Source organism: Amblyomma americanum, chromosome 3 (assembly GCF_052857255.1).
Source record: "Amblyomma americanum isolate KBUSLIRL-KWMA chromosome 3, ASM5285725v1, whole genome shotgun sequence".
Lineage (NCBI taxonomy): Eukaryota > Metazoa > Arthropoda > Arachnida > Ixodida > Ixodidae > Amblyomma > Amblyomma americanum.
Window position 1 is genome coordinate 136,271,452 of NC_135499.1, and position 14,884 is coordinate 136,286,335.

The window sequence follows — 14,884 nt, forward strand, 5'->3', positions numbered from 1 at the left end:
CAATGAGACACAGGCGGGGCATTTGCCGGCATCACCAATGTAAGACTAACCCCGCCTATTCTTGGGCCAGCCACACCGCCACCATTACCCATGGGAAGGCGAACGAAGCAGGGCGGCAGAAAGTCAGGTGGGCAGATGAGATCAGGAAGTCTGCGGTGATAAGGTGGGCCGCAGCTTCCGCATTAAAGGTCATTTGAAGGAATATGGGAGAAGTCTCTGTCCTAAAGTATTGGCAGCTGGGTTGGTAGCGATGAGGATGATATTCACGAAGACTGCAAGCGTACGAACCACGGGATCTGAGAGTAATCGTTGTTGTGCCCTCCCAGCGGCTAACCCTGTTTTTGTTCCTTCTCCTTATTTGTCTTCTCTTTTATTCTTCTCTCTAGTTTTCTTTTTTTTTGCTAGTCCTTCTTTTGTTAGTTTTTCTTTGGTCCTTTTCTTTTTATTCTTTCTCAGACGAACTTATATTCCGAATGGCCTCTATTTCATCCACCTGCACATACGATAACACAATGGAATATGTGACATAAACGCACTCGTATACCCGTGCTGTGAGTGAATCGGAACAATTCTTTCAACAAATGTTGTGACGCCAAGACCTTTGCTCCTGCACTTCGGTGGACCATAGTTGGAACTAATAAGACAACAGCGGCCGTAACTGCGGCAGCACTTGCTCGGTCTTGGAGGTCGCAAGAAATAAACGCCTTGAAGCAAGGAGCCCTTTCCAGCGATATTTTTGTGTGTATCCAAGGCTAAAACAGTGACGCGAAGACTACAGGGAATCTGAGTATTCAAGAGAAGTAGTGACACTAAGTATTGCGAAATTGAAAGCGTGCAGTAGAAATTCAGTATGTGCGAAAATGACCGGAAAATTTCAACATTCTTATCTTTCCGATACTGGTCGCATGGAAGCATATAACATTTCTTTACGCGAACCTGATGCTGCATTTGGCTGTGTACTCTGCGTTCTTGAGAATGCAGTCTATGAAAAACTTTCACATATGAGCCTGCTTGTCATATTTTGGTTCCAGAAGACAGTGAAACCTGGCATAAATTGGGAGCCCACTTTACTCTCCTAGTTTCTGTATGCGGCGCACTCATCCACATTCTTTGCACAGCCACGTAGTTCTAGTGATCAAGCTTCATAAAATTTTGTCTTTTTGCTTACCCTTGTTCCTTTACCCTCCTTCTACCTTAACCCTCCAGTATTTGAGCGCCATTTTTTCATACCCAGTTAAACTTCCAATGTAACAACGTGTCATCGTCATTTCACCAAGAGGTATCAGCTGAACAACAGTAACACTCGATTTGCTGACAGTTCTTCCTAAAGGCTCGCAAAAGGAGATAAGAAAGAGTTACTGCTTTAAAGGTGTCTTCTTCTGTTTCGCTTTGTTTTGTAAGGTGTTACATATTGCGCTCATAGCAACAAGAAATTATGAGAAAATCGGGCGAAAAAATACATTGCCGCTACAATTGAGGTCGACGCGTGTGAGCTTGCCATGGAGTATGCAAGCTATGAGCCACCACAGGAACTTTTGTAGGTTGCACGGGACGAAACAGGAAGATACGATATATCCCGCATGTGTTTGCAAACAGGGTAGGACAAGGGCCACTAACGAGCGTAACGCAATTGATGTGAATCCTAGGGATTGATCTGCGGCCACGTGAAGCCGCTGAAAGCGCACTCTAACAAGAGCAGCGGAGACGCGCCTGATACATTTGACAGCGCACGAGTTGAAGACGAGGGCGAGACAAAGGCGAAGAATGACCCACATTTGCGCTGAACCGGCGCCCCCTTCCCGCTTCCTTCGCGTCTGCGCAGTTCCTGTACTTCCGGCACCTCCCTAAAGAACCCCGAAAACCTGTGCACCCTTTCCCCTTTTCCCGAATCAATGTCATAAAAAGCGAGGTCTCGCGGGCCTTCTCATCCCGAACGAGACGGGGCGAGACCGGTCGCGGTTCTGTTCCCCGGTTCGTTCTCCAGATGGCGCCGCCGGCACGGAGGGGGGGCCGCATCCGTAGGGGGGAAAAGCGAAGGGGGGACACCGCGGTCCAAGCGGCCGGGGGGGAGTGGCGCCGATCGAAGGAACAGCGACTCGCCCAGGCAGCAGGACAGGCCTGGATCGAAGCAGGGCTGCAGCTGCAGCAGCGGGCTCGCGTCACGAACCGCCCAAGAACGGGCCGCCGCCGAACCAAGAAGGAAACCCGCACGGAATACCGCCGGCCCCGAGGATGCGACCATAACACAGCGCCGCCCCAGGGAAGTAGGCAGCGTCGACGAGCAGCGCACGAGCAGTTTTTGGGGGCCCGGGTCGTGTGGCCGCGCAGAGTGCGTCGTCGCGGCGAGCCAGCAGGTCTTCGACGGAGCCCCCGAGCACCAACCTCAGCAACGGTGTCGCGTCCGCCGCCCGCGCTCCAATGGTGGCAGGCCGGGGACGATGCTCTGTAAATGGAGGTTGCCCCCCGTGCGTCACCGCGTGAGCGAGCCGGCCTAGGGGCGCCCGCCCTCCGCGCTAGGCCTGCAGCTGAGAAGGTGCACCCGCGATCATGCGCCCGCGCCCCGGCGGCCTCTGCAGCAGCCTAGTGGGCCAGCCCTGCGTGCCGCTGTGCGAGCCGCCCGCCGCCGCGTTATGATGCTTCCCTTCGGAACGACGGCCCGGAATCAAGACGAGCTTCTAGCTGCAGACACTTCTCCAAGGTGAGCCACGCTTGGACGCCCTCTCGCCCCGCAGGCGACGCTCCAGCCTCCGGGGCCCGCGACCCGGACCGCCGCCGATCATGCCCCGCGACCTGGGTCGCAGACGCGGAGGGAGGGGGCCAAAGGGCAAGGGCGCCACTAGGCCTAAAGCCAACGGCACACGGCACCCCGTCCCGGTGCGGACAGCCGCGCCACGCGCTTCCCGATGGTCCGCGACAGTCCCGCAGAGGGCGGACGCGTGTAACGCGGGGCAGCCGCCGAGTCGGCCAGCGCGTGTGAGCGCAGAGCGAGCAGCGTCATCCTCTCCGCAGCCCGCACACACCTACCTCGCGCGACAGCTACACTGGCCCGCGCGCTCCGAAAGCCAGCGGGATCCGCCCAAGAAACACGCCTGTCCGTGACCCCTGTTTCTGCGCCAGTCCCTCTTCCCGCTGGCGACCGGGCGCTGGCGAGTCGCCTTCCTGCGCCCAAAGGGCACAGCAGGTCGTGCGAGGAGCGCTGCCAATGCCGGTGACCCACTTTCGGGACGGGACGTGCGCCGACACTAGGCCTAAGCGGCTGTCCAAATATGCGCAGTGCCCTCCCAAAGGTTCCGATCTTCTCAGCTGCTTTCTCGCGTGGCCGCGGCGCCAGAAGGCGATCTTAACTCCCCAGGGAAGACCTGAAGAGGTCGTAAGTGAGCTGAGCTGAAATTCGAGGACACTGCGCCGAGCTTTGCGACTTATGCGGCCAAGTGATGCTGTTCGAAAGCTGGTTTGTTTTGGACCGCGGGGGAGTGTTTACGCCGCGCACGAGTTTGTCTGGAGAAAGGTACGCAAAGTCGAAAAGTTTGGAAGGGAGGTGAATGCAAGTTTTACTAATGCCCACTCCCTGCTGTGAATGTCTTAATATTCGTAATGGCTGTTGAAACACGTACATTACAGGGTAGAGGCCCTCGGACAGGGGTGACTTTGAACGTGTTTCTTACCAAGCCGCATTCAGGTAGCAACCGACGTCGTCATCGGTGTTTATCTCTGCTATTCGCAGAGTGAATTGAGTGCGCCAGAAAACATTCGTGGCACTAAAGCGTCGCCTATGACACTGAACTATACTGAACGTTCAATCAGTTTAGGGGCTGCTATGACCAGCCGTTTTTTTTTATTTCAAAAACACCAATCTCTATTAAAAGTGTGTTAATGTCGCTGTGTAATTTTCAAAAGCTTTACATGCATGAGATTCTCCAGGGCCTATCCATCACACAGGAATAGGTACTCAGGGGGTTCTGCATTTTATCTGGAAAAATATTGGTCCCGTTCTTGGTCGTTACAATTTTTCGCCCCATTGGTGCCTCCATTCAGGATTTCGCTTCCATCGACCGATGAGGCATTCACGCTGTGTGCATGGGTGTTCCAAGTATTGTGCCATTTAACAGAGCGACTCATTTTTTTCTCTCGCGATATGCCCATGGAAAGAGAGGTTTATCGAATGATGATGCATGCCATTGATTGCATGGCTATACTTGACAATGGGAGTGGCAGTCATTCGATTAAGCATAATTTTGGCCCATTGCCGGTGATCAAGCGCATTGTACTGTTGCCTAAAGGTAGTATCGACCGTATTGCGAGACTCAAAATAGGAGCTACTAGACATTGCACGTTCCCCGCAGATCGTTACCGCGATAAGTCACTCGAGTTGTTATCGATAAAAGCCCTCCATACTTTGATCGCGTGTGCGTTGATGCGACTATTGCGGGTTTCTTTCTTGGAGATGCATACAAAGAAATCCTCAGCAGTAAACGCGCACTTATTCATGCTTATAGGAAGAACGAGCTCGTAACAGTTATCCGGCCCCTTCGTCCTATTCTTTTTTTTTTTACTTGGTGTGATCAGCACGTCATAGACGCGAGGAGGCAAAATGGGACACGCCCATATGCGTCAGTGGTCGTTTCGCAACACGCAAATATGGTTCGTGCGCTTGTTTAATCTATCTTTTCATTATTGTTCAATATCAAATCCTCTAATCAGACTCTTCATCAATAGACATGGCTTCTCGCTCATCAACTACCATTTACACTCGCGTTCTTATGTTTCATTACATGCGATGACAGAGATTGATTTTCATTATTCCAAAGGCGTAGCCCTATTCCACTCCGCATCACTACTTGAATTTGTTTTTGGGATCGCGTAAGCCTTTTCAATAACGTGACTACGACAAATGCAGACGAACGGGTCATGGTAGAAAAACCGTCTACTGAATGGAGCTTTAGCATGGCCAGTGCCGTTATAATCTAGGTTTCAATAAACAGAATAATAAGTATACGCTTAGTTTATACCGTTGTCAACGAAAATATGAAAGCAATGTCCTCATGAATCGTCTCTATCATTTCTATTGGAGAACTACATCGCCTAAACTGCGCACGTGTTTTCTGGGCAGGCTGTCTTCTAGTGTTTCAGTTATAACGTTTCTAAAGTTCTAATTTTCTAGTGTGTCCGTACAAAATTCCTTAACATTTCGCGTTGATAAATAGCTTGCTAATGCCGATTATTTGTAAAGGACGTGATGGGACATTATTAGAGAAATGTAAGAGGGAAGAGACCAGATTATTTTAACACAATCCGGATGTGTTAAAATAAACAGTGCAAAGTACAGACGTAATTCAAAGGATATAAATGATCATGCGCTATAGTGATCACATGCGCACTCACTATATGCCCGTTAAGTCGCTCAAAGTGGTTGTGAAAGAAAATTTTTCGATGGCAAAACGAGATCGCATAGGAAGACAGACAAGACGAGCGCTCGTCCAGTACGTCCTTCTCTGCGATCGCGTTTCTTGCAAATGTAGGTTATCGTTTTTTTTTTCTATAGTAGACATGTTCAGATTAGTCATCAGGCTAAAAGATAATGCAGACAACACGAAAGTGTCTGTGGCGTTGTACTGTAAGCCCTTCTGTAACAACTATACCTATACAAGCTAGTCCGACATGCTCCACTCCCAGAAGTACTGTTTTCAGCGTGAAAAAAAAAAAGTTAAGTTAGCGGGCAGTTTTTGTAGTTACATTTTGTTTTCCTTTGCCTCTCCGCTGTCATTTAGCACTTTCCAAAACTGTTACACTTCTTCACACTTAAAGTTTTCAGTCTCCTTGCTGTCGAACTTTTCTTATATTTGGGCATCAATGAAGAAAATGCGACTAGGCAAGCTTCTCAGTTGCATGTAAAAGAATAAAATAGATGATTGGGAAAACGTTCTTTCAGCTTAATGTCCTGAGCCGTACCGTCAAACTCTTCGGAGATAACGACTAGCGGGATCATAGACTCTCCAAGCGCCTTCTTCCACCCTTGGTAGAAATGTAAAGAACAAAGAAGTTTTAAATGCTCGGCGTAATGATGCAGCCATCGCTCCTAGTTCGAGTTACCGATTTTTGGAGACGGCATGTTGCGTGCTCTTGCAACGAACAATGCATCACTCATTCGATAACACATTCAGCTCAGACTCCATAATCTCTGCCACCCGAAAAAGTGTACCGTCCATAAGCAGCGCTGTCGTAGAGGCTCGAATACTGCAGCTAATAGCATACAGGGACCACCAAACAAGAGGCCACGAAACACTCTGGTCACTCGTATATTGCGACAAATGTCGTTCCGAACGGCACCAACGTACTAGACTTGCAGCTGCTGCCCTTACTACATTCCGCAGCTATCACTTCGCATGAAAGTCCGAGAATTGGGGCCACGAAGACCGTTGAATGTCTTGCAGTATTTGAATCGGGGAAAGCTTTTAGCCGCCACGGTGGCTCACTGGTTATGGTGCTCGGCTGCTGACCCGTAAGACGCGGGTTTGGTTCCGACCATGGCGGTTGCATTTCGACGTAGGCGAAATGCTATAGGTCCGCGTACTATGTGATGTCAGTGCACTCTAAATAATCCCACGTCGCGAAAGTTATCCGGAGCCTTCCACTACGGCGTCTCTCGTAGCATCAGTCGCTCTAGGACGTTAAGACCCCATAAACCAAATAAACCAAAGCTCTATCTGGAAAGAAAAATTAACGAGGACTTTAACGCTCAAGAGAGGTCACATTTGCAAGATGCCGACGAGGACGGGCAGTGAGGAAATCGTAGATACAATGGAGAGGAGATTTTCATAAATTTCTTATAAGAAATCTACGAAAATCAATAAGCAAGAAGTGGATGACGGAGAGCGGCGGCAAACAATTCAGACTAAGGCTGAAACGCTCAAGGAGTACGTTATAAACATAACTGACTACCCAGTAAACACAGACAGCTCGATACGTCCCATGAATTATTCCCGACGTTTCGCTCAAATCTTTAATGACCCACACCCAACATCAGTCGACAGTTCTTACGCTCGGTCATCGCTCGCGCAAAACGACGCTGCGCCGACATTTGGCGCGAGTGTGCCAGCAGTGAAAATGGAAAGCGGAGTGGACGGGAGTGGAGGGTGACGTTCCCCGGTTCAAAAGCGGGCCGCACAACATCCGGCATCCCGACGCACCGCACAATGAGACCGCGCGTTTCAGACGTCAACACGCCGTATCGAGGGGAAGTCGAGGGGCCAATCAATACGCCATGAGCTCGGAACGATTGATCTCGGGCATTTTCGGCGGCCCGCTCCGTCCGTCGACGCCTGTGCCGCTTCTCCTCCTCCTCTGACTTGCGTGAACACTCGAAAGCCACCGTGACGAAGCGTTGGACTCCCTGCCCTACCCACCCTCCCTAAATATCTCTCTCTACCTCGTTCCTCGCTATCTATCCTGCTTGTGACCTAGGACCTGTGGATTAGTTTAATTTGCGCGTCCTAATTTTGGGACTAAACAAGATAAACGTTGACCTATTTCCACTTCCTTTTTTTACTTCTTTGCCACCTTGTTAATTTACTTTTTTACTTCTTTAACGAGAACCGTGTGCGGGCTGAGCTAATTAGAAGATTAAATTTGCACGTCGTAGTGTGAGCGAAAGCAGGTGATTACAGCGGGGTACAGTGCAAAGCTCGGGGTACCGTTGGTACTAACTGAGAGGTGAACTCTTACAGAAACACAGGCAATGTATGCAGCACTTTACATGCCAAAAGCAAAGGCAAGATGAGTTTTGAACGCTGCAGTCTCTAAATGCACTCAAAGCAACGCGAATGCCCTACGGTGACCGTATATAAGAAAGGGTTCGTTTCGTCGGTCAGGTGTCCGACGCGAAGGTCTCAGTTCGCATTGTCTCTTAGTCTCGATCTGTAAGCAGCATAAAAACGTCCACGTAGTAAAGCTTCTAAGTGATCGTAAAAACCTGCATGGTCGAAACAGATTCTGAGGTCCGCGCTGAGGTAGGTAACTAGTTCTGGTGGTGTTAGTTAGTATCGAGAGAGAAAGCTATGGCCGCAGAACTTACAGTGTATCAATCAGCTTAAGGGTCTAAGGGATCTCGGCATTTCTTTCTTTTATTTTCTAGAATAGAAAATTGGCTCCGGTTTGTTTTATGTATGAAATGCCGCCAGTGTTTCTTGTTCGACCGTTCAAGGCTGTAAACAGTGTACGAGTAATTTATGCACGTGCGTGTATTCAACAATAAAAGCAGCTACTGAATTCACTTGGTTAATGTTTGACAGCACACGTTCTACTATTAGTCATGCTTACGACACGAGGCTACAATTAATGTTTTATTCTATGTGATAAACATCCGCCATTTGTGCGTTCCTTGGGACTTTCACGATGTTTCTGATTTTGTCGGGCTGTTGTTGTTGGCCTGTTGTGATGTTTTGTTGGTAAATGGCTGTTCTAGTACTCCTCTTCTAATGACAATTTAAACATACACTTCAGGCTACAAAACCTATTCGGAGCGCAAATCGGCGAACTTCCCCTTACTCGCTGTTGAGATACAAAGGAAACGAAAGGTGTGTTTTTTTTATTACAATTTTGCGACCTATACATATCTGTGTGCCATCATCGTTGCAGAAGGCGTTGTATAATAATCGCCGTTAATTGCAGTTTTCTTGATCGAGAAACAGTTTTTTTATAAAAGTTATTCGTTTGAGTGAACACAAACCATAGCGCACTATTTGTGACATAAAAATTTGGTTCAATTTCACCGCTTTTCTGTTTCAGTATTATAGGCAGCATACTATCGAACACCTCCTTTTTATTCGCGAGGTTCCCCGCAAGCTGTCCGCTTATTTCGCTCGAGAAGACGACGCAGTTACCTCGGAAGTCACAGTTTGGCTGCCTGGTGTCTGTGTAGCCTTACTTCCAACCAACTCACTGCTTTTCGGTTAAAAACAGCCCCACCTACTTGCACCCTCGCGTATTTGTATGTTAGCAGAAAAATTCGGGGTCCAATTCGAAGATGATCTGTTCTCCATAACGCTGAGTTAGATATTCATGAGTTAGTGCTCTAAAGCCAATACGTACACGTTCTTCAACAATCCCGAGCCTCGTCCAAAGTACACACCTTTCTGTACAGGTGAGAAGGCGTAGACGACTGCAACAACAGCCAAAAGCTTGTAATGTCTGCGCTCTTTACTCTTAGTTGCGTCAGTAGTGATATTCGCAGATGCTAACCATGTCGAGCAAAGTGTCGAATTGGTGCCTTTACCGTTTTTCATGCTACCATGATGACGTCAACGGTAATCTTATTGCCGCGCTAGAACATATATATGTTCGGAATGAAAAAAAAAACGGAAACGATTATACTGACTACAAACCGGAAAAAAAAAACATTTATACCACGCTAAATTGGTGCAGGCGGTACCTTCTTATCGGGGTAGCTTGGAAATCATCCTTCCCGTCATTAGTTCCTGAAACACTTTTTATATTGCTTTAGCCTAAGTATCTTGGCTGGCGTCTTTTGCTTTCGTACGCAAACTACACTCCACTGTTTTGTTTCGTAGAAGATGTCCGGCGCCTTGACAAAACGTATCCCCTAGTTAATGAGAGAACAAAATTGACTGACTTTATGCATTTTTCCCGACGCTTCGGTGGGTCAGTTCAATAACAAAAAATTTGTCTAGCGTAATGGCCAAGCTGGCTATAGGTGCCAATGTTGAATAAAAACACAGCACACACTTTAAATAAACTCCGACGATTAAATTTATTTTGGTGGAGTTTTACCACTTCGTCAAAAACCTTGCTTCCCTCAGACGTTCCAACAGCGCCGTCTCATCTGATGCCTTTAATTATTATAGTAGCGCCCAGGCTGCCATGACGAAGCATGAAGCCTCCGACTAGCCTAATGCTAGAAGCGTTGCAATGGGCAAAAACAGGAAAGCGGAGGTGGTTATGTCCAATGGGTGCGGTGGGGATGCCCCTTCTTTAAATGGCTCGCCCTTTCCAACTCCCCTTTCCGCCCCGTATATGCAGCTGAACTCAAGACCCACTAATACCCCGGCACATATCTACGAGTAAAAATGTTACGTAAGGCACCTGGCACTCCAAGAAACTAACAGAGCCATCCGCCGCCTTCACTTTTGCGAGTCCCTCGCAGATAGTGAGCTTCCAACGCCGCCTGTCGAGACTCCGTGCGTTGTGCTCGTTCTAAGCCAGCCACGCTAAGGTGCCCTATACGTATACAGTCGACGACCGATTTTTCGGACTCTCTAGGGACCGCGAAAACGACCGAAAAATCAGGCAGTGCGGAAAATCAAATTTTACCGAAAAATCACGATCTTATTATCAATCTGCCAGTGAAAGAGGTCAGTCGTATTGCACACATTCTAAAGCTCTTAATGACTAAATTTCGCAGCGCAACGTGCACAGACGACGGGCGGTGACTGCTTTCACGAGCTCGGCCTGGCTGTGCTGCCCTCGGCACGGGTTGGGATAGTCTAAACGAGAAGATGGCGAAACAATAAGAACCGAGAAACGGCCGAAGCAAGCGCTCCGTCAGCGTTGGCCTTCGTCATTAGGCCTAGGAACTAGAGCTAAAATCGGTATCGTATCCGGTGATATGCACTCTGCCGTGGCTTGCATATAATGACAGGCGTCTTGCACGTCGTAGAAATGCCAGTCGTTTACAGCTTTACGATAGAAAGGTCAGGGTTTCGGTGCGTTTGCCGTGGGTACGCTGACCTCGCTTTGAAATGCACCACCTTTTCCTCTCGCCGTCTCCGTGAAGCCGTACGCGTCCCACGCGCTGTGCTGCTAACTCTTTTCGTATTCAGGACGAAAGACTCGGCACAGATGAGTTCCGCGAACTCTGACTACTGTTTGAGTTCTTGCGGCGGAACACATTCCAGAACAGCATAAATTCGAAACCACCCGGGCGCATGGTGCCGACTCGCACAGGATTTCAGCATCGCAAGTTAAGAGCCCCCCTTCAAGCTTTAATTTCGTTTCGTTTGATCAAGTTTTCGATCTCTCCTGCAGTTTGAATTAATGAGGTTCCACTGTACACATTATGTGCCGTCATGGGTATTGGCAGCAAGTGCGTATGAGGTCCGGGAATTCAAGCAGTGAGTTGCGATGGGTCCAAAATTTCACGCGCTCTTATACATTGACTCTATGGACCATGTCGCGGTGCCGCGAAAAGGTCCGAATAATCGAGCATGTCCGAAAAATCAGGCATCCGAATTTTCGGTCGTCGATTGTAATTTCCGAACCAACAGAGGTCCCCACAGCGGCAGCCGCCGCCCATGCGTGACGCAACGCCTCTTTCACGCCACCGCTGTTTCTGCTGCTGCCGCCGCCACCGAGGTCAACGGTGTCTCTCCAGAACCACGCGCGCCCATTATAAGGCGTGCGCACACTTCGAAGACGCCAAACAAGCATACGCCGACGCAACACGCGCGCCGTCTAGCCGGCGCCTGTTTGAAGAGCGTCGTCGTCGTCGTTGCGGCATCGCCGTACGCGCCATTCAGTCGGTCGTATATACTTTTATATATGTCGAAGTCGGGGTTGCCGATTCGCTCGAAGTGAGAGGCGTTCGGAGACGTGCTCTATATTTCTGATATCACTGACCATACATAACGCTTATTCACTTTTTTCTAATGGTCAAGAGCAGTGCCAAGGTCCTTTTTTATGGCCATAGGGTTACAGCGGGTTGTGTTGTCGATGTCTCCTCAGCCTTTCTCGAGAATCACTGAAGACAGCCAATGCTCCGTGGAAGCCCTGTGATCATGCGTCGCATTGTGACTGTGAACTTGAAGCTCATTTTAGAAGTGGATGAGACAGTTCGCGCGGAAGTCGCGTGAAAAAGCTAAAAGACTGACTTTCTTTTTAGAGAATATTTCTTCTCATTCGCGTTTTGTGCGCGACCGCATATAAAAACGTTGCTGGAATGAGTCTAGACTGTATATGGATATCTCACTCTAAATAGCCCATAATTACGAACTATCTGACCTCGTTTATAACGCAGCCAAGAAGTACGTCACTCCATTGCCCCTCCTATCATGTCCGCTGGCACCCAGCACAGCACACTAGTACCATTTATTTTTTTATAACTCAAAGGATTGCCATATCTCAACGCCAATCACATTTTTAAACGTTTTTATCACATCGCAGCCACAGTATCAGCTCCCACAGATATAAAAAATACAATGGAAGATGGCTTACTCCAATAGTAAGCCCTCTCCGCCAAACAAAAAACAACTTCAGTGAGCGCACCTCCAATTCAAAGGGGGATAAAATGAGTAGGAGTGATAGTGAATGCCTTTGGATATTCACATCGTGCGTCAGAGAATGTACGCGTAGCATTCAGGTTTTATAACTCTTAACAAATTTCTCAATAATTTCACCTCTTATTACCCAAGGGCTTTATTTTTCACCGTATATTTAATTACAATTTATGATTCCACAGTCAGAGAAGCAAAAATATACCCAAGTACTGGTAGTGAAGAACTTTTGTTCCACGTTTTCACCATCCGGATATCTGAACGTAAATATTACACTTTGGTGCAAAGAGAACCGTATGTTCTGAGTCATCATGCATGGCGACATTAAGCAGGCGGTTTCTTATTAAACCTACTTGTCAGGCAAGTTAGACAGTTAGGTTCAAGGCCATTTCCTAGTAATGTTGAAGCGAGAAGATAGCTGCGGATCCTGTCCTGCCGATGTTACGCCGCTTGTTCCGGGGCATTACTGCAGCGTGCGATAATTATCCGCACGTAACACTGCCTTAGACTTCATGCGCGTAGCAGTTACTAACCAGCAGCATAGCCAATGTTGTGAAAGCCTTGACGCGCTTAGTCTGAAGCATTTTTCTTATGCGTCTCTTCTCTGTGGACAAATACGTTGCATCCTTATTTTGCAAGCTTGTCAATTTTATATTTTAAAACAATGATCTAAATCTCGAGGTTCACCTTGGACGAAGGCTGCTTTCAACGGAACCGGGAATCTCTATTTTTAATATCAATAACGGCGCCATTTCCACAAGAATTGCTTTGAGAAGTTTATGTTGCAGTCTGAACGTAGCTAAGCACTGAATCTGGCAGTACAAAAATGACTGTACTAACATTCCTAGTGCTCAGTCTGATGACTTGTTTACACTCAGTGCCGAGTAGTGACGTAGCACAAGGATGAATAATAGGAATAAATATCAGAGCACAGTTTCTAAATATAAAGAGTATGCACGTAACCTCCTTGCTATACATTATTTGCCGGATCGTTTTTGAAGCTCACTTTGTAGTGTATAACAATATCAGAGGGAAGACGATTCTAATCGCGAGATGTTGAGGGTAAAAAAAATTACTAAGTATTTTTGTTTTTCGCGATCAAGTTCCAAGATTATCATGGCGATCGATGCGGTCAGAACCATAGCGTGGCTTGAAGAATGAGATTGTCATCAGGTTCTGAATGGTAATAGAAAAATACATTACATTTCACAGACGTTATACTGGAACTGTGGTTTTGGCAGGAACGCATGGAAGGAGTAGTATTAGCTAGTTCCATTTGAAGAGAAGTAATTAAACTTCAATTGCATTAAAAGTCGCTATCAACAGAACACAGTCGCTAAGCGCCTGTGCGTTCATTGCAGGAAGCGCTGCGAGGACTCTTCGCTGAGAATATATCGATCGATTCTAACCTACTATCGACTAATCTCCGGGCGTATTGCGAGCCCGCGCATACTAAACGAGCCAAACGGGGTAGGGTTCCGAGAAGGAAGGCGTGGAATAATCAAGCATACCACGCGACTTTCAGCTTCTCTTACGTCTCGTTAGTTCGGCCGAATTGCGCTATTACGTAGTACGAGCACGTTATATATATATATATATATATATATATATATATATATATATATATATATATATATATATATATATATATATATATATATATATATATATATATATATATATATATATATATATATAGAGAGAGAGAGAGAGAGAGAGAGAGAGAGAGAGAGAGAGAGAGAGAGTCGTGAATCTGTTCAGTTCCCTTCACTAAAGCTAAAAACATCTGAATGATAAAAGCCGGCATGTCGTTTCGCCTGTCGACGTCTCATTAAGCCCGGCTTAACAGTGCACTCTTTCTAAGGATCCTGAACACGCGTATTCCCGTGCATTTCTTGTATTAAATGCTAGAAAAGCTGCACATTTTAGATAAAGCCCTATGTTACTTGGTCACATGTTCATTTTGAATTAGACGTGTTTTCTTCTAAGAACTAGGCACAAAAGCAGCCGCCGGTATGTGTGCTCTTTCATCTTGTGACGGGCCCGTTCATATCGGGATATTGTCAATCCCTTAAAGCGTTTTCACAGGAGTGGCACGAAAATACATACTCGAGTATGATATCGTTGGCCTAACTTTGAAGAACTAACAGAAAGGCGACAGGACATTAAATACGCGCAACAGAAACGATTAATGAAAAGAAATCAAGTGGGCTTGCACCTGTCAAGTTTGCCAAATAGAATATTACAATGCAACACAGCCTTCACGAAAAAATTAACATGAACTTGGGGAAAGAAATGTTGGAACAAAACTTTCAGCAAGATATCTACATTTGTCAACTGTTACTGGGCAAATCTGCATGCATAGAATTTGTTCGTCTCTAGCTGTTTGCGGCAAGAATGAATGCCAGTTGCAACAAAATTTCTCACTTGTGAACACATGTATCTGCTGACTTTTCTTTGTGTGATTATTGTTAACATAGTACTGAAAGTACATCTTCAATTATCCTTTAAATGACGTGATTTTGCTTGGTTAGACTGCGTGCGAAGGCCCGCGGAGCGTTGTCGTTCAGAGGGAAAGTGTTCGTCAGTAACAGTTCTAG

The 14,884-nt window shown here is 47.1% G+C and overlaps 1 protein-coding gene across 6 annotated transcripts in view; it reads left to right on the forward strand.

The window, feature by feature from the left end:
- Positions 1-2,105: 2,105 nt before the first annotated feature.
- para (sodium voltage-gated channel paralytic) overlaps positions 2,106-14,884 on the forward strand; it is a 178,491-nt gene continuing 165,712 nt past the window's right edge. For all 6 annotated transcript variants that reach the window (XM_077657917.1, XM_077657918.1, XM_077657920.1 and 3 more), the window contains exon 1: positions 2,106-2,698. The gene's annotated coding sequence lies outside the window, so the exon portion shown is untranslated. The remainder of the gene's footprint in view (positions 2,699-14,884) is intronic.